Below are 21,663 nucleotides of genomic sequence, written 5' to 3'. Positions count from 1 at the left end.
GTTTAGGTTGAAACAAAATGTTAAAGAATCGTCGGATTCTGCAGCCGTCAGACGTATCGTGTATTAAAAGTATCTAATACAGTCTGACTTGTATCTGGATGGCTAGCGAAAGTCTATTAGGCTCTATCTACTGACATCTGCATAGACGGGTGGATGAACGAGTACAACACTATACGATCAAAACTGCGTACCTTTTCTATTTTTACCTATATATTTGAACTCGTCACCCGCAAACGCAATGTTAAATGTTGAAATTACGTGTGGGGAAATTGGATGTATGTTATCCTGTGACCTGAAGTCCATTTATGAAATGCTGAAATTGGTCTAGTAACATTAAATGTTATCGTGAAGTATCGTGTAGACAAAATAACCAGCCATCGGCGGAAAGATAACATTTATGATTTTTGTAATGTATGATCGGGTTTTTGTTATCATGCTTTGTTTTTTTATATTTTAATGTCATTTGTTATTATGTTATTTTTACATACTGTTATCTTCCTTGATAATTGACCATGTGTATTGCAATTCTCCCCAAACATTATTTATTACGTTCATTATGGATCCCTAGGGATTTGGAAATGTTTTTGAAAATAATGGTGTTGCTCTCTATTGTGGCTTAAGCCGTCAGTATGGCGATGGATGAAGGGAGATGGTCCCCGGAGCCCCATGCTTATCTAGACGTTTGGCGTTTAACAACTTTCAAAAGGAGTCACTTTAGTATTAACGTTTGTAATACTTAACCCATAAAAAAAAAATTAATTTACAGTAGTTACAATTAACATTTTTGGTCAGTGTTTTCTGATATTATCATGCATGCTTTGTCTTAAATTGTCAAATAGGATTTTGTTGAGAGTCCCATTTACGATATAGGTCACGAATGCAATATAGTATACTTTTACTTATCTAACATAATTAATTTTTTGTGAATTGAATTTGAAATTAATTAATTTCCATATGGTATGTTTTCTGTTTTCTTCGGGCAATATTGCCTTCGTTCAAGTTGGGCTCGTTCGTCGTCGCAGACCCCTGAGGCAACTCCATATAGCAAAAACATTTATATTGAAATTGAATGTTATGAATAATAATTTTGTCTGTTTCGTACAGAGGTTGCAGTAAATGACATAGTTGAAATGTTGCTCTCTAAATAGTCGTTCCCGCAAAAACTTAAGTGCGCCGCAAATAATTTGACCAATCACGACGCGATGGATAAAAACTGTCGTTTGTGATTGGTCAATTCGCGTAATGTTTAAGCGTGAGGTGAAATAAGAAATATTCCAATAACTCATTTGGCGTATAAACTATAGAATGATAAAATCAACAGGATACATTTTAGTAAACGGATGCGTATAATTATATAGAAGGAAGGAAAGTCACCCCCACCCCCACCCCCACCCCTCAAATGACAATGGGACTCATAATTCCTACGAACATGACCGTTCATCGTTAATTACATGCCTTCAAGATTGTCTTAATAGGCCTACCCTATGGTGCAATTAAGGACAAAATTGCATAATATTGCCGTACGGTACATTAAACTTGTAAAAAGTAGTAATAATGTCCATACATTTAACAGTACACACAGAGAATAGCTCCTCAAACAAAACGTATGGCAATAATGTTTATATGGTATGGGCGGCCATTAAGGCCAAACCAGACACGTTTTTAATTTAAATCTAGAAATCGGACAAAATAATACTTAAAGAACAACGAATTCCAGAATACAACTAATATTATTATTTATCGAATTAAGGAAAATAAATGTAACTTATTATTATGAATCGTGACTTTAACAACAACGATGTTTTTTTTTGTAGTACTTTATAAATCAATCAACGCCATGAAGGTGTCTTTTGAAATGCAATGACACTTTATGATTTATTTCCTTTGAGAAATGAAGGTGTCGATCTGTTGGATACTATCGTATTTATACAGCAATTAGTGTATCTGTTTTCTACCTTCAAACGTGACCATCTATACAGTACAATAGATTCGGTTACTTTGCTGGTTACTAATAAAGTACAGGGTTATTAATCTGTAATGATATTAAACTTTTGTTTAATAATAGATTGAGATAGCATTTTAAGGTGTTATTGATAGTAAATTCGATAACTACTTTGTCAGTGATACCGAAGATACGCGTATTTACGCGCAGGATGCGTATAAATCCAGAAATTACTTTCATCCGCTTCAGCTGAGACGCTCCTGCTGCCAATTATTTGACCCTTTGTGATGTCATTTGCTTTGGTCCTTTAGACGGACTCTAATATTTATTAGTGTATATGGATTACAGTTTAAACGTTTACAGAATTCGATGACACCCAAATGACGTATTGAAAGTACTTAGTTTACTGAAATTGCAGTTCAGTTTGTGTTAAGGATAAAATCAAGATAATTAAGCTATTTTAAGTATTATTTTTATGGCCGTTGTACTCCGTTTCAACCGAACATTGCCATTGCAGGACATGAGTTTGTACTTTGATTCTACAGATATCAACTAATGTTACTAATGTGTTGTCAGTATTTATTATAACAAACAAGTTAAGTTAAATACAGTAGTTTATAATAGTTGTATAATACGTAAAACAAATTATACGCCTGAGTTAAGCCATTTTGTTTTTGGTTATTAAGGATTGAAACGTACATGACACAGTTATTATAGTTGGTAACGTATCGAACAAGATCTTTGATACGTTACAACGAAACAGTACCGTACAATACCACCCGATTCCCAGTGCTCCACATACTATCATGGAGTAATAATATCTATATTTCCGAAGTATCATATGAATGTTTGGTAATACAGCATCTCATTTATATCACATGTGGTGCCTGTTCAGGTTTCTACTAGATACATGTGAAACACATGTGATGTTGTATTACCAAATATGCCTATGATACTTCGGAAATAGATACAGTACAGAAAATAGGTTCATAGAGAATGTACTATATTATATAAGATAAGATTATAAGATGTTATGAGTTCATAAATCTAAAGCACTTTAGTACTTCAGTTATTTAGGAGTAAAAATCAATATTTACCAGATTTTTTTTCTCTCTGTGAACTTTGCCTATTTTTATCTATATTTATGTTTGTATAGAGATACCTTCGTATTCGGATTTTTGGGGGTTTTAGCAGATTTACGGGGATTACTGTATCTCATTGCGACCAGTAATAAAGCACGTATCCTAATCACCTTGTACAACTATTGTTCGTATTAACCTTTCCTAAATGGAAAAGGCTTTACGTAATCGACCCTTAGAGAGACAGTTGAACTGCGTTCACACGCTTATCTTTCCTTTTCTATCCGTTTCTATGGCAACATCTCTTTAGGGCAAGAGTAAAACAGATTTTGTTTTTTGTTATTTTGAATTTTTTCTGATGCTGTAAGTGATCTAATATTTTGGTTGAGAGTTCGTGTTCTAACTCCATGAAAACGTGTTTTTAAAGCTTTAAAGCCCATGAAGTCAGCTGACGTCGCTGGAAAAGTTGGTTACCTGTTGAATGTTCCATCACTGATCACAAAAAGAACGCACAGTAGTCAAACGTGTAAGAAAAGTGCGCGTCTTTTTGCACGTACAACATTCATATATTACGAGTCGAGTGCCGCGAGCGGTTTAGGCAGGGGCCACAAACCATACCCATTGGCACAGGTTAAAGGCCCTCCTTGACCATTGTTCTGTTGGTAGAACAGGTCCCCTCGAATAATAACTGGAGGTCCATTACACAACCGGCTCGTATATGTACGTTAAGCTTCGTTCCCACTAGAGACGCAACGCAAAGACGTAGACGCAACGCAAGCGTGTTGACCAATGACAAACGACTACCGGTATTCGAATAATCCATGGCTTGTGATTGGTCAAATCAATTACGTTGCGTTACGTCCTTGCGTTTCGTCCCTAGTGGAACAAGTTTTATAAAAGAAGAATTCATTGTATCTTTCTGAAAAGTAGGGGTTACCCAGGTGTAGCAGTCGATCTGAGCCCGCTCCTGTCGTTCGTTCATAGTTAGGCACTGCACTGTGCTGTGACTACCATGGGCCCGCGGATTTTTCTTGCCCTGCTCATTTTGTTAAGTTTAATAATCATAAACGTATATCAGACGTTGTGGGAATTGTGCAATTATTATTAGATGTTTAAATTGCACGTGACGATAAATATTTTATGATTATTTTTTTTTAAATATCATCGTTTGTTAATTATTCCGAATGGAATTGTTTTGTTAGAACTTGTTTATAATATCTTGTTTTACGGTTGCAAGGTTGTTCGATCAACATTTTTTTTAAAATATTGACCTCATTTTAAAAAAACGGGATTGATTCAGTAATAAAGACTGCGTGAGGAATTGTTTAGATGTTGTATAGGTTGTTTTAATCAATGCGTTTTATTTATAATCCTCGTTGTGGGATCGTCTCTTCGATTACTACATAATACAGCATATGATTGATATTTTGTTTTTAGAAATAAAATACTCATTAACAACAATACCACGCATAATGTTAGGGGTTTAATACAGAAGCCTATTTGTCATTTGGTATGGCATCGTATCTAGAACTACGTTGAACTGTATAATATGGCTTATGTTATCAGAGCGTGGGCTAGCTTAACAAACCTGGTTTGATCTGTCGCAGGAATATGAAACATTTTTGTTTATGACGTAGGTATACTTTTTGTTATTAGGTTTATGTGTACGTAAGTCGTAATGCTTTTTTTTTATATACATTTTCAAAATATTATGTCGCCTATGAACAAAATAATTATTACGGTATTGATTTTTGTGTTTCATAATTCTGGTTCACACATGAAAGCAATTAGTCGTCTGCGATTAGATGTTTAAGGCTGGCTCACACGAGAGAATGATTATCGTCATCTATACGATGCTGTATAATGTGGTTCACATGATGTTTTCGCGCCGAATCGTGATTAGATGTTGTATACTGTAAGTTCACACATGAACGGTTTTTTACGCCTATGCGTAGTGATGCATTAATGCACAATGTTACCGTATTTTTCTAACGCAGACGTACGGAATGTTGTATGATAGTTTGTCTGACTCCTTTGAAGTTTAAAGTACATTTAAAATATTGTAAGCTATTAAAATTTCTGAATTTTTGGAGCAAGTTGACATTTTTATTTTATTCTATGATAAAATGAATCCAACATCATAAATCAATCTAAAATGAATCCATCGTTTTTAAGATGAATGAGTATATATATATTCGTACAGCAGAAAATGCCGAAAAAAACATTAAGATACTAAAGCAATAAACTATACCTTAACTTTTAAGATATGTCTTGGATAAATAGGCCTATGTCTCGTTTAATTGCATGTACTTTGTCATGCGGCTTAGCCTGGAAATCAAGTCCGCTTAGTGTAGTATGGTATGTGATGCATGTACCTAATCGCTAGTACAGTAGCAAACAATAGTTTATATATAAATCAAGAATTACAAATACTACAACGACAGAATCCATCAATCATATATGTTGCTTTTAAGACGCGCGCATATGAATAACTTATGGTTGAAGCGCTAAGAAATGTAACATTAATAAACACAGCCAAAAGTGAACAATTGAGAGAAATAGCAAAATGAAAAATGTCAGAATCTTAAAGATGTGTTTTATGTAATAGGCCTATAGGCCTATTAGATAAACTACATTAAAAATGTTTAAACATTTCCACGACCATTATAAATCTGTTTAAATTAGGCTATTATGATACTAAATTGTTTAATCGCGGGACCGCATCTGGGTTTTCTTGGTACAGGCCAAAACTTAAATCATCACCGATCCCAGCCCTATCCATTTTTTCAACTAGGAATTTTTCCAACATGCCAGAAATCACCAGGCATGAAAATAATTATTTTTTTACTCTAAGTTAAAAGATCTAATTTTGATTACATAGTTAAAAGTTTTACAATTTCTTTCATTGATATCATTACAGTTTGATTTACCGCATGTTGACAATTCCCACGTGACTCCAGCTAAAGGTGTTAACAGACAAATGCTAATTGTAATTAATAATAAGCATATTTCTGAACAATTACATTTTATAGTTGTTGTACGTATTCAATAATTTAACAGATTTGACATAAATTAGGAATACAGATTAAATATTGTATGACTATGCATTACTAAATAACAAGGAAAAGGAAGATAATTGAAAAAGTTCACAATACGTACCGTTCTATCGATAATTCATGATAACAGAATATATAGACATATAATTTGAAACGTGCGTTCACACGTTGATGATAATGATACGACTTTTTAACGCGCGCGTCCACCCTGTTTCACACACGCTTGTTAGATTGATTTTTTGGCTTGCCTTTCCGAGTAGCTTATCTCATTCTAATCAATCAGGTTTAGGAAGAACATTAGGGCCTAAGCAGTTATAAATTAAAGCTATTTATGTACCTCCTATTGCCAAGGGATACACATCAAATTCACTCTTAAATAACATCTTTCTTTCTTAAGGGTCGAATTAGTGGTAATGAATTGTGATGTATGTTTGTTTTTGACTGAAAATACTTAGGTTAGGCTTATTTTTCTTAAGATTTTTGTTTTTAGTCAATGCAACGGATGTGTTTTACGGTCGACGTGTGCTGGGCACTCACTGCGCCTATGTGTCTGTTCAATTAGTTAAAGACCGTACTTAGACGTGGGTACGACACAACATAGTAACAAGCACTTTCATTGGAGACAAGATGAACCCGGAGTAAGTAAGGATTACTGATAGACTGAATAATGAATGATTGAAATGTACACTATGTAATCGCACCGCCGGCATAATGTTGTCACCTGAAGGCTCATATGTGCGATGAGGTTGTAATATACGACTACTAAGCACGTTTACATTCAAGTTAAATATTTGAGTACGAACATACCGTATAATAATAATAATACTTAGCAATTCATTTCTGATGATAACATATTACATTTCGAACAAAATGAACCCTCGTGATAGAGTATTATTGCTTTGAATAGGGACTGCATTGTAGGTCTAACGGTAGGCTAACGGTAAGAAGATGAAACTTTAAGTTTGAAACTTGCAGAGGCTGGTGTTTTTTGTGTGTTTTTTTTAGAAGAAAAAAAATCGATTGGTCGCGTTTGAAATAAATTTAAACCTGTGAAAAATAGAAAACTTTCGAATTGCGACGACATGACTAGATATTGCGACGTCCCTCTGTAGACCTACTGTAAACTCGATTTCGATATTTTATTTTATTTTCTCGACGACTGTACACCCTGTTGAAATGTACAAAGTAACAGAATACATGCACCTATATATAATTATAATTAGCGAAATTTGGTCAGTTTTATAACTAATCAATATGTCTACATAGCAACTTAATCAACAAAGGCGAATTAATACTTTGGATCATTGGTACTAAATCTAATAAACTACTTTTATTAGAAAGTTTAATTTAAAATTGCTTAACCTACTTTAAACACTAGATATTACACATGCATTTTATTGATTTTTATTTTTTTATTGAAGTGAAATGAACTTTTCTATTGATTCATGCTCATTTATGAGTTGAAGCTAACAATTTCATAATTATAAAAATTCATCATTCTTGCAAGCCAATTTCATAAATGTAACTTTTTTTGTATTGTACACAACAGTCGTACTAATTTCATCACACAAATTTTGAACATGCGTGTGGCAAATGTTTCATTTATTAAAGATATTTTTAGTTAACCTATGGAGTATATATCAGGCGTAATAAGTGAATGCATATCACAGTGCTGTATTAGGCCAAAGTTAGAACTGGAAATGTTTTAAGTGTAAATTAACGGTTTCGTGTTCCCCGGCCCATGCTTATCCTTAACTCGCGCGACGCGAGTGTGTAACCACCGTTCAATTTGCGTGTGCGTCGCATCGATATTAATGCTTATTGTCTCAACGCGAATAATGCGCGCAAAAATGTGTGCGTCTATGCTGGGCTCTCAATCTAAAGTACCGTAAATCATTTAGTTTCTACGCGTTTAAAACGTTTTAAAATGTTTACTTTTGCAAAATGTTAGCCCTTGTTTACTTTATTTCTTTTATTATAGTTGTTTCTTTCTTGAATTATTGTTGTTACATCAAAATGTATGCATTTTGACTAATTTATTTTTTGTCACAAGAGCCAAACCTCGATTAGCGAAAGCTATTTTTTGGCTCCTTTTCACATATTGTACTGTTTGTATGACGTGAAAGTGAAAGTTAAGGTTAAGTTAACAGTTAAAATGGGGGAAAACACTGTGCCATCGCACAGTGTCGGCACTATAGTCTGATTATTTTCTAAGAAGAACAATGAAGATTAATCATGATTAAGCCATCATGTTGATGCTTAAAGTCAAATAAGTAACTACTTGATCGCCAACAGCAGTCAATTATTGTAAAGCGTTATTATTGAGGCAATACACCAGACCTTACTTTTAATAATAAGTAAAGATGGAAAAAAATGTATTTACTAGATCAATGACTCGCAAATATGGAACTCTCGAATGATTGATTTCCAATTGCTTTTATTATTTTTTTTTTATATTAAGACAAGAGAAAGTAATACGATATGAGCCGGAATGCAATGCAACTGGAATACTTCTATAAAGTTGTCGTTAAAAATAGTGGGTTAGCACTGTTCTTTTGCATTTTCTACATTTTATTAGGAAATATCTATTTTTTTTTTATTCACTTTTAAATATACTATGTCATTAAAATAAAACACGTTTTAACAATAATCACAAATATGTACGCGTCACTTTCATGTGACAAGAAAAATGGAGAACATGACCTTTGTTTTTAATTTTTACTGCAAACTGAAATAAAAGTGGGACAAGCCCATAAAAGATAAAAAAAAAGGAAATATCTATTTGTCTTATTGGTACAGTACAGGCATATCTATTCTTATACATACATGTGTGTTTCGTATTACGCAAGGTTGATTAATTGTCTTTAATATTGTGATAAATTGATATGAATATTTACAATATTAATATTCCATATCATCACGAGTGGAACGACTTTTTGGCTTTACAAACATTTCGGCGCAATCACCATACAAGCTTAAACTGCATTACAATGTGTCGTTAATGCATTCATAATCTTTTACAACTTTCTACATTAAACAGCTTTTTAAAGGCCTCAACTGTCACCGATAAAGTATTCATTTATTAACCGATGGTTTGAAAGGAAAACATTTTAAAATAAACTTTAAAATTGACAGCTTATTCTCTTATAACAATAAATTAAATGTTGATATAAAGTTTGCGGTACACCACGTATATTAATATACGTGGTATATCAATATACGTGGTGTACCGCAAACTTTTTATCAACATTTGATTTCGCCATGCAAACCATCAAACAATAAAATTCAAAATGAGCAAAATTACCCATAAGCCAACTACATTCACAATCTTCTTCCGTTTCACGGTACGGAAACGTTAATACATGATTCAACTTTTAAGCAGTACTGTTTACCTTTAATTGTGCTTCATTTCTATGTATTTATTCATAATTAAATTGTTATTGCCAAGAAGATGTGGTACTCTAAAGCTCTGTCTACACTATCAAATTAGTTTGACAAAAAAGGGGCGATGTGCCCAAATATGGTAGTGATAATGGCATCGTTATGTTCATATGAGCACATCACATTTTGTTGTCGCATAAAGTTTGATAGTGTAGACAGAGCTTTAGACTCCCATGATATGCATGTTATCTTCTAAAGTAGACACAGCACACACGTTCAGCTTCTGCTGTTTAGACAATTGCCAATTGCAGTTATATACATTAATTTAATATGGGTTTTAATCAAAATAGTTGTGAGTAGTTCTCCTAGTTTTGTGTCTGTTTTTGTCAAACGTTGATTAACTATATGCATCACCCGGAAAGACCTCGGATATGTTTTATCCAATTTTGAAAACGATAATAATAAGATTTTATGCTTTGCTGCTTTCTGATGAAGACAAGGTATTTTTGTTGATTATGTTTTTAGTTCATTCACATTACTTGCGGGACTTGTTCGTCAACATTCATAGGGTCATATGTATGCCATCTCTCATTTTTCATTAGCGGTTGCTTGTAGTCATGTTCTTGAGATCATTTTCGATTTTCATCAAGTGTTTTGCTGTTTGTTCGAATGAACTGTTATTCAACCAGATTTCTGGATGATTAAACTTCTTCATTTCATTTTTTTTAAATCGGATCGGAGTTTAACTTGAATTAAATTATTGGTAATTCATAGTTCTTTGTTCATCAATGCATCAAGTTGGGCTAAGAACAATACTTGTTTAATATAGGTTTAGTTGCATTATATTTGTCACTTGCTTTGTCACTTGCATTGTCTCTTGTGTGTATTGGCATTTCCTACATTTTATGATTTCTCCGTCGTTCAATTCTCCGTCGTTCAAAACAGCTGACATCCGCAGTTCGTTCCGTTTAACGTAATTTCCGGTCGTTTAATTATCTATAGCATAACATCGACAGTTCGTTCCGTTTCACGGAACGGAAGACGGCGTTGTTCCATTATTTTACAAAACGGCTGGAACGGCACCGTCATCCGTTCCGTGAAACAGAACGAACTGTGAATTTAGCTTTTCTCGACAAATAGTTATGCTTGATGCACTCACACGACAAACACTGGTATGATAAAACCCTTTAGTGCAATGTTCTAATTCCTGTTTTATTACTAATATTAAATTTTACGTTCGTGTCAGTTTGTAAGTAAATAACCTTGAACAACTGAACAGGGAAAAATAGCATCACAACAAGGGACTGATGCCAAGTAGGCCTCGCACTGTGATAACAAGCTATTTATTACTAAATAAGAACAAGAATGAATGTTGATAATGAGATTTATATAAGATAAATCGCAGAAAAAAATTAATAATGTAAGACGTACTACAGACCTCTCTAGTGAGAGGTAGTTTCATGATTTGCGTACAATTCCTGTTCATATTTCTAAGAAATACAATGATAACAATAACAAACGTATGTCTTAATTAAGTTTTTAATGAAATTATGCCTTACTAGGAAATTAAAAACCTTCCGGTCCCATTATGATTTATGAATAATAATTTAATTCTCCAGATTACAAATATAAACAGAAAGTAGAATTTCATTAAACCACAAGATTCATGAATGTTATGAATGATTATAAAAACTACAAATGTGTTTTTCTCAAGGAATAATATATAAAGATATAATATAAAAAACCTTAAAAGTGACATTCGTATTCCTGTAACTTTTAAGTTCGTTACACACTGCATGCGATATAATAATTTGCGATTTGTGTGGTTGTCTGTTTTCAATATTTACTGAGATGAAAATAATAATAGTCGGTCCGACGTATAATCCTTAGCATAGTTTTTTTTCACTTTGGTGGGTGTCGTGTCCCACATTTATTCCCTTCATTAAAGTATATATAAAATAGCACTAGTCTAACTATAACTCTTAATTTACATTACTCAATATTTACCTTCAATTGTAGTCCTTAGGATAGCTGATGCGCACAGGTTTCATAGAATCCCACATTTAAACTTGCGTGTATCAATAATGATATTGCTGTGTGTACATAAAGCCATGACTGTTATAAATTAGACCAATAAAACTGTTTCTACTTACGGTTTACTGTAGTTATTGCAAATGATGTATTTGTCCAAATAGATAAAAGGAATTAAACATTACATGTTCGTTGTCTGCTGACAGTTTACTAGAGCATTGTTTAGCATACGTTCAGTTTGGTAGTCAACGTTCAAATAAATTGAAAATGGAAGTTCGGTTGCGAATCGCTAACTCGCTCACAAATGACGCAAAACGAGCAAACAGATAATGATGACGATCTGTGAGTGGTTTGGATTGGTTAATGTCAAGAAGAAGTCTACAGCATTTGAAAACCTGGTAAATGTTTCAATTGTATGACAGATGTGCGAAACACATATTTGTAAACATAATCTAAAATACTTTCAGGCCTAAGCATCATGTGATACTAACAATTGATTGGATGAAAAATCATCAATAGTAAAGAAATATAGCTTCAATATAGATGCGAGAAGTGAGATGATACTTTTTTTTGTGATCTGAAAAAAAATTGGAGGCGCAACTGCGTATACAGTGCCACTGCCTTAGTATAAGTTTCTAAGAAGAAAAAAACAATACAATGATCAAGTAATCCAGTAGATTTGTTGTAGAATAGATTTTAAATCAAATGGATAAGCAGTTATTATAGGTAATTCAACATGGAGGTTGTGGTTTCATATTGTTTGAAGATACCTCAAATTAAATTAGCCGTCGAATCCTTATAAAATGATTAGTGCGTATTCGTATTGTTGTTGTTTTACAGAGATTGATACCGAACCGAATTACTTCTTCTTTCAGACGTTTCCATTTGATTATTGATACAGAGGGCGTCCTAAATACAATGTATTATGTGTATTAATGTTCCGCTCGAGTTAAGTGTAGGCTTAGCTACGCGCTCGCACAGGGGCTGCTTGGCGAATTATTACAAACTTCAAGCTTTTATTTGAAACTGTGAAATGGTATCCGTACCTTAGTACAGGTGCCACATGTGATACACTGCATTTCATAATGCCTGTTGATACAGATGCCACAATGTGAACAGTACAAATAATCGGGTGGTCTGTGGACCAGGTTTGCCGCCATTTCTGAATACACTTTTTTCAGGTCATACTGCTGTTGGACGTACGCTTGTCACATGAGACGGAATATGTTATTTGATCACTACTTCATCACAATTGCAAATTCATGTGCCTGCGGCTTTGTTTGATTACCATTAATATCATTATCATTTTCTCTCATAATTCACTATAATTGTTATTCTTGATTTAAGATGTGATCACTTGATTTGTGTCATTTTCTTGTTTCATTTCAATTTCTTTACACGATAGGCCTATCGATAAATACAGTTAGCATAGGTCCTATATAGACGATGGGCAATATTCCTAATAAGACAGATATTTTGGCCTACATGGCGTGTCATACTATACTTGAGCTGAATTTCGAGTTCCAGAAAAATACACAACGAAATAATCTATAGACCGTAACCATCACCATCATGAGTCAATCGTTGTTGTTTGTTCACATTCGTTTTTTTACATCTATTATTGCAGTAAAAGCAATTACTTTACTATTATTCTTTACTCTATAATGAACTATGTCTATTCAGACATTGATGCGATGTGAACTCCTCACTTTACCACGTTTGTATGTGATGTATTTGTAATAGCATTGTGTTTCGTCGTTTAACACGTACTGTGAAGTTTATTTCTTTTATTCTCAGTGGTGTAACGAATCATTACACTTGCATTAGTCTGTAACCACCATCAATTGCAAGGTCTTGTCTTCAACAATCTCACTTGAAATATAGCAATATTACTAGAATACTAGTTTAATAAATACTGTATTGTTATAACATCTGTTAGTAAAACGATTAAAACAAACTTGTATAATTGTAAAGTCCTCTACAACAACATATGTATAGCATTAAAATATAGTTGAATTATTATTCTCTGTATAACCGTTGACATGGAGATGCGTTCATTACGTCGAAAATGACACCATGGAACGGAGATTGCCAACTACATATTGATATATATATATATATATATATTATGTTTTTGACTTAGTTCGCAAGCAACACAAGAACGTAAGCCGCAACGTAAGCGAATTGACCAATCACAAGCGGCAGTTAAAATAATCCATCGCTTTTGATTGGTCAATTCGCTTGCGTACTACTTACATCCTTGCGTTGCGACGTAGGCACAAGGTAAGCAATTTGACCAATCACGGCTCGTTGGATGGAGCATCCGAACTGTCGCTTGTTGACAGTATCTTGCGCGATGTTTTTGATTAATTGAATAATAAAAGGACCTTGAATAAAGCCCGAAACTATCGGCTTATTATTATCTATAATCTATGTCGATGTTCAAGAAGGAAGAAAGCCAGTAGCATTGTTATAAGTACGATTAATATTATTAATGTCATCAAACGAAAATATTTTGTCTTGTTAACGAGCAAATCTGTTGTAATACACACTACTTGCTTGCAGCAAAAACATAAAGAAATACATAATAGAGTTTAACACATTATTATTGTGTATATTATTTGTATTTTTTATTAATTTTTTTTTTTGGATTTTGGCCGACGTCTGTCGAGAAGACTGGTTAAAGCACCTTGTTTGGTCCTATCGTTGATCAAAGGCTTCTCTCGTCCAGTGCCCACCTTAAACCAGAGGAGAGGCACAAGCCAATACGTTTGAGGCAGATACTAGATGCAGGAGATGCCATAAGAGTCAGCAGTTCTGATTTCACATTCCTAATGGGATCCCAGCTCCATATACAGCACCCGACATTCCCATGATCTCCCATCCAAGCTCTAACCGGGCCCAATGTTGCTTAACTTCGGAGATCTGACGAGAACCGATGTTTAACGTGGTAAGGTTGTATTTTAATTTGGTATATGCTTGCTTATGATGCGCACTAACGTGCCCGGTGATACACCAGTGTTAAAATCCTGAACATCTCATCTCATAAAAGAGTATAGTATATAAATGTCTTAAAAAGTGTCCAAACACAACAATTTGTCCATTACATATTATGTATCTTTCCATGTCATCTGCCTCTGGGTTTAAAATATGCGTATACACGTCTCTAACGGTTTTAAGACGTGTTTTGATGACCAGCGTATACGTAACACAAGTACCTTTACACGTAAAAGTAGAAATGATGAACCAGGTCGTTTGAATGAGTGATAATGACCTAAGGATAAACGAAACAATCGGAAACAAATGAGCTTCCGTTTACGAAGAATGTCGGATACGTTTAAGGCGACATGAAATGTATTGATTATAACCGTAAATTTCTCTAAATGATGTCACAAGTACACATATTTTTCACCTTTCGCCGCGTTGTGATTGTGCGTACAAACAACAATTTATAATAATTTTCGCTTCCTACAACAATTATTAACGAAGATTTTCGAAAATGAAAATTGTCAAAATATACTTACGTCGGTATTGGTACGGTACGCAAACAATCGTCGGCGCACATAAGAAATGCCAAACATGTTATAAAACATTCGTATAAAATATATACAGATAATGTTGACAAGAATATCATATTTTAAACATACTATTATGTTTTATAAATATATACGTTTTTTATTCGAGAAATAAATGTGGTTTGAAATTTCTACTAAAAATACGGTTTTCTACGCGCGCGCAAGTCCTACAAATCGTCTGTGTAACAACCCGTTTTATAAGAAACTCAGTCAACACTTATTTATGGGCCATTTCTTTTCTGTTTTGTGTGTGGCTGTTACGATGATGTATCATAAAATGTTGCCGTAGGAACGTGCTTTCGATCGTTTCTGCACGTTTTGAAAGAAAGAAATGAAATTCTAGGTCATTTTGATATTAATATTTATACATGTCAAATTCAATAGTAATATTGTATCAACTAGAGTACCTTAAATGATTTACCCATGTGTTTAGTATACTATATGGTGTTTAGTATACTATATGGTGTTTAGTATACTATATATATAGTGTTTTATAGTATATGGTGTTTAGTGTGAAAAATAATAGAAGAAAAGAGTGAAAGAAATAAGCGAAGAAGATTAAAATGGTATGACCACATACACACACATAAGACTACCGGATGATACACCAAGTAAACAAGCAATGAAGGGAACTGAAAAGAAAGTAAAAAGACCACCAGGAAGACCAAAAGAAAACTGGATAAACCAAATAAAAAATATTTAAAATGAAAAAATGTCTTTAGCACAATAACAAACCATCCTGCCTAAATAGAAAAATATGGAAACAAATCGTGGAAAGCTTAATGTGTAACGTTTCAAGAAGAAGAAAAGAACAGAATATTATCCAGGACATGATTTTCTTTAAAATGTCATTAAGATAATACTCCTGTGTCGTTTACCGCCACAAAATCCCGTGTCGTCTGCAAAAATTCCCACAACAGATGAATCATCAAAAATATTAATGTAGGTCTACTATTTTATAAATCTCCTGGAAACATTCATTTATGCAACACACAAGGTATGTAAAATGATGATCAAAATCTGTTCGTATTTCAATCCATTAAATTAAGATACTCTTCACAAATGTATGTGGGATTTGTGAGCACTTATGCGTCTTTATACTAAAGATGTGGATAGAACATAGAACACAATATAGGGAATTATTTTTGTTGTTCTTCATTGTTTTGCAGTCCATTGCAAATCAATACAGTATCCTTCCTCCAAAGTTCTCAATTTTCTTCACTCTTTTGCTTCTCAACCAGTTGTTTCCGCAGATAGTTTCTCTATCTCTTTTTTGGTTTTCCTTTTTTTCCTTTTCACTCCCTTGCAATACTGCTTGTCCATCTAATGTTTTGCAATGTGGATTGCTTATCACCACCTCTTTTAGCAATCTTTTAGCAGATCTCTGGTTCTTTCCCTTCCTACTTTGCATGAAATCTTATCCAGTATTGTAAATTTCCTTGGGATACTGGGTTGATCTTCATTTGTCTATTCTCGGTAAATCTTCATAATAGATATTATTTAAGCGACTTGTACCGTAATGCATATGTTCTTTTTCTAATCAAATCAATTTCTTATTCATGTTTACGTAATCTATCTTAAGTTCCATATTATATTCACATTTCCTATAGTGATATTCATACTGATTTGAATTTTAATTAATTACATTAGTAGATTACATAAATGCAAAATATTATTAATTGTGTGGCTCTAGTCATGATTGTACTTTACTTAAACGTAAATGGAAGATTAAGCTTTGCATTTAAAACGTAATGGAATTTTTAGAGACTTTTGATTTCATCAAGTGGCATTTGCGACCATCTGTCGATAGAAATAGAATATTGAAAAACATGCGTCTGACATTTTACTCGCGTTAACACGCACATCAACCGCGTTTCTCTTTCGTTCATCGCGTTATAATATGTCTGACGCTATACCATAACAAGATTTTGGCGAACCAAACAAAATTAAATACCTGTTATACTTGCGAATTTCATTAGTTTAAAGGCAATGCCTGAGATGAAATAAGCACGGTATTACGTCAGACTGTATTCAAAGCATGTTTCGTTGTTTTATTATAGACCCTCTGCGATTCTACTTTTTATATTGCGACAATAAACGCAATTTGAATTTATTTAAGTAATAAATTCGAAATATGTTTTCATCAAAAAACAGATTGTGTTTCAGCCTAATGCGGTTCCAGACGGATCATTATATGTTTTTATACACACCAAGTTTGAAATGAGAACGCAGAATTTCTTTTATAAATAACAATATCATCATGGAGGTAGTAATCCCTTGTTGTTTCAGCCAACTGCATGTTCATCTTACATAGTTATCATTTCATTTCTTTTTCTGCCTATTATTTTTACAATTACTACAATCTTTTTCTGGTGTCTTTTTCCCTATGAACGATGACTTTAGTGGACATCTTCATGTCTGGCTATATATTAATTGCAATCGGTTATGAAAACCTCTCGATAGTCCCTGATCGTTGCCAGTCGTGTGTATGAATTTTATTCTTTGTCTTCCTGCTTTGCTTTCCGTCAATTTTTCCCAGTTAAAACTAAATGTTCCATTCTTTCTTTTTCTTTGAAAATATTAATAATATTATTATTTTGTTTTATTTTATCAGAAATAATATTATATCTAAATTTTGTGTTTCATTTAGTTGTTTAATTTGTGACCCACATTATCTAATTTTACTATAAATTTGTAAATAATCGTATTTCTTTAAAGATAGTTTATTTCAATTTTCAAGATTTTTCTTATGATAGCCTTGTGATAATAAATATATTCCATAATTGAAATGCTGATTGACACAACATACAACATACTGGGGACGACTATGATTTTTTAGAGGCGTTTTGTAGTAAGCCATGCGAATGAAACTCGATAGGTCATGATAAACCGACATATCATAATTGCTCAACTTTCTATAGATATATTAATGGGCACGATACAGTTACGATGATAGCCATACTTCGATTGAAGATTAATCGGTGCATACAAAATAGTATTTTATTTAACGATGCCTGCACAAACCGTGGTCATTATATAGTTCACACTCGGGGCCTATCGATATGCAGTCATTGAATTAATAATAGTAATATTTACCAACTGCTTCAGTTTGATGGATTTATTGTTTTGTAATCTCAAAGTTGATACTCGTGTCGTACGTACAAAAGCCGTACATAATATCGGCAAGGGTTCGAACCTCACTCGCTCCGTGGTTATAGTGTTAGAACGCGTCTTCTCAGATAACGTATATAAACCGTATAGGTATAGTGTACACAAAATACTCGTGTGTACTTTTATTCGTTTATTCAATTAGTTTATTCAATAAATAAACTTCAAAGAACCTAGTACATCTTTCGAGACGATTAGGGGGTTACCCCGGTGGCAGGCCTACTGGTTCACACAGCCACTGTCACACACAGCCACTATAACCATACTCAAAGTAGGCCTTCTAGTTATTAGGCCTCCTAGTCCGTAATAATCAATATGTTGATTGTAAAACTTATGACGATGAACATGTATATCGTTTCACCACCATGTCGTGGTGTGCACTGACTGGTTTTTAGTCGCGTGGACGTGACTCTATAGTTCACTATGTCGGTCGGTCGGTCTGTCTGTCGGTCCGGTATCACTATGCGTTTTAGCACGCGACTTATGGCTGTTGGCCTTGTTAAAAAACGACAACATAGACAGTAATGGAACTAAATTGTACTGCTTTATGATTTATTCTGTCAATACAAACATGAGGACTTAACGTTTAATTGTAGTAAACTATATTTGTTTAACATAACATTAAAACGTTTTTAAATCTAATCTATTTATAGGCCAATAACTTAACGCCATTACATTTGTCAACTATATGTAATTTTTCACTCTGTTTTATTGACAATAAAAAAGTTGAATTCAATAACTACTGTACCTCATGCATAACAGAAAAGCACAGACAGAAATGAAACTAAATTGTAATGCTATGATTTATAATGCCAATACAAACATTAAAAATACAATTAATTTAATTGTAGTAACCAAATATTCTTTTAACATTAAAACGGTTTTAAATCTAATCTGTTTATAGGCCATAACTTAACGCCATTAAATTTGTCAAATGTAATTTTTCACTCTGTTATCGACAATAAACAAAGTTAAATTCTACTGTACCTCATGCATAAAAGGAAAGCACAGACAGAAATGAAACTAAATTGTAATGCTTTATGATTTATAATGTCAATACAAACATTAACAATACAATTAAATTAATTAAATGGCCAGAAGTTTGGAAACAAAAAGTATTAAATGAAAAAAACAAAAAATATGCACAATTTAATTATAAATTGTTGAATCGAACTATTCCTACCAATAGTCGATTATGTATGTGGAATATTAAGAGTACTAGTAAATGCAATAATTGTGATGCCTTAGACGATGAAAAACACATGTTCTTTGATGTCAAGGTAACAAGAATTTATGGAGAAATATAGATAACATTTTTAAAAATATTGATGGTAGTAAAAGCTCTTTTAAAGAGCTCATTCTTGGCAGTGGAAATTGTACAAAAAACCAATTATATACCATCGCTACCTATTCTATTTATAAAATAAAAATATATAATGAATTAAAAAAGCCGTTTTGTCAAAATCCATGGGTGGTCTTTAAATCTAATGTAGTTGATATGACTGCCGTAGGTTTGATTTAAATGTGTTTTATTATATTTATTTTACCATACAATGTAGCATAATTATATTGCATGAATTAATTTTAAATATATTCAGTTTATGTTACACAACAAAAGTGAACAAAAATCTGCAATGCAAATGGCGCTAGTTTTTTATGTACATTCATATATTTACAATATATAAGATAATTTTTATTAATCATTCATGGTGTTCCCACCTCCTGATGAGATATTTTATATAGCCATTTTAGATATACCGATGTATATACTACACTGTATTGTAAACATTATTTATGCTTTGTTACTTTTATTTACTCTAAACTTGAGTATGCTAAATTCAAGAAAATAATGGAAAAAAAGAGAGTAATATGTCAATATGTATTTGTAATAATTATGATGAACGAATAAATGTGGTAGATTACACCACAAAAGAGAAAAAAAAACAATACAATTAACGTTTAATTTTATTAACCAAATATCAAACATTAATATTTTATTCAACATTAAAACGTTTTTAAATCTAATCTATTTATATGCCAATAACTTAACGCCATTAAATTTGTCAACTCTATGTAATTTTTCACTCTGTTATTGACAATAAACAAAGTTGAATTCAATAATTACAGTACCTCATGCATAACAGAAAAGCAACATACCAATTTAAGATTTAACATTTACATAACTTTACGTTGTGAAAAATAGACCAATGAAGATGATACATTCCTTTAAAAGGTTACTGTTCTGCGTGTTCTTCAACTTATTCTTCAATACTGTATGTAATCCCAATAAGTAGTCTCAATAATTTATATTTTTACAATCGTTGTAAAACTGATTGCTTAGCTTTCTATATTTGTTTAATTGTTTTTTTATTTAATCTTCTTAAAATGCTTTTAAATTATTAGATTAGGAAGTGCTTAGACAGATGTGTAGGAGACAATGGTAACATAAATGACTACAGAATCGCCAACTTGCAAGGACAGGGTGTAGGGAGCTTTCGACGTGTAACGCCTCGTCGACCTAGACCCACGCATTGATGTTTCGTTAGTGGTCATCTGGACCTAAACCACCAAAATTGTGTTGAAAAATAGCGTGACGTACCAACATTCCAGCATGCGCACAATGAATTAAAATACCTAGAAAACTAAACTAAAAGACCTACAAACTAAAGCTCTGTCTACACAATTAAACTTTATGTGATAAAAAATGTGATGTGCCCATATATGGACATGATGTCATATCACTACCATATTTGGGCACATCACACTTTTGTGTCAAAGTAGTTTGATAGTGTAGACAGAGCTTTAGTTCCAATATTTCATGGTTATACTATGTACAATTGTGTTTATTTTCATAATATTTATTATACAACAGAAAATTTACTATAATGTTGTAAGGAAAATATGTTTAAAGATGTATTGTCCCTTTGACTAATTCCAAAAAAAAAAAAAAAAAAGATTTCGAAAAAAGTGGATCATTTCGAAGTATCATAATAGTTATTAACTTTCACCAAAAATTAGTCGAAAAAAAAATCATTTAACTGAAATACAGACGTTTGTTTGTTCAAAAAATAACTTTGACTTCCAGTCAAAGTTTTCGATCAAAACATATCTCATAATGCAACACGCTTGTTTGGCTACTCTGTATGCATAATCATAAAACTTCCTCGCGATCTGTGTGAAAACACCTTTATAACCGTGACGAGTTGTAAACAATCCTAATTAGCATCATGCATAATGCATACTCGTGGTTTGAAATCTTTGTTTACTTTCGCTCACGACGATTTTTCAGACAAAATTTAATCAAATTAATTTACCTGTTAATTGCGTAAACTTGTTGTTTTTGGCTCGAATTTTCGACTTAAAGTGAATAACTTTAATATTACTTTGATATGGCCAATTTAAATTTAGAATATTTTGACCTTCATTTTTTT

General features: G+C 32.8%; 2 protein-coding genes across 3 annotated transcripts in view; one reads left to right on the top strand and one right to left on the bottom strand.

Annotated features, from left to right (window-relative positions):
• LOC144840204 (guanylate cyclase 32E-like) overlaps positions 1-11,741 on the bottom strand; it is a 34,732-nt gene extending 22,991 nt beyond the window's left edge. The window contains exon 1 of one of the 2 annotated variants that reach the window (XM_078695933.1): positions 11,612-11,741. The gene's annotated coding sequence lies outside the window, so the exon portion shown is untranslated. Of the gene's footprint in view, positions 1-11,484 lie in introns of both variants that reach the window. The other variant, XM_078695932.1, reaches the window with a different exon arrangement.
• Positions 1-21,663, top strand: part of LOC144840212 (sorcin-like) — a 134,448-nt gene that overhangs the window by 15,380 nt on the left and 97,405 nt on the right. The gene's annotated exons all lie outside the window — the stretch shown is intronic.

Source organism: Antedon bifida, chromosome 4 (assembly GCF_963402885.1).
Source record: "Antedon bifida chromosome 4, ecAntBifi1.1, whole genome shotgun sequence".
Classification (NCBI taxonomy): Eukaryota; Metazoa; Echinodermata; class Crinoidea; order Comatulida; family Antedonidae; genus Antedon; species Antedon bifida.
Note: the sequence above shows the minus strand (reverse complement) of the source record. Positions and strands in the feature narration are given on the sequence as shown.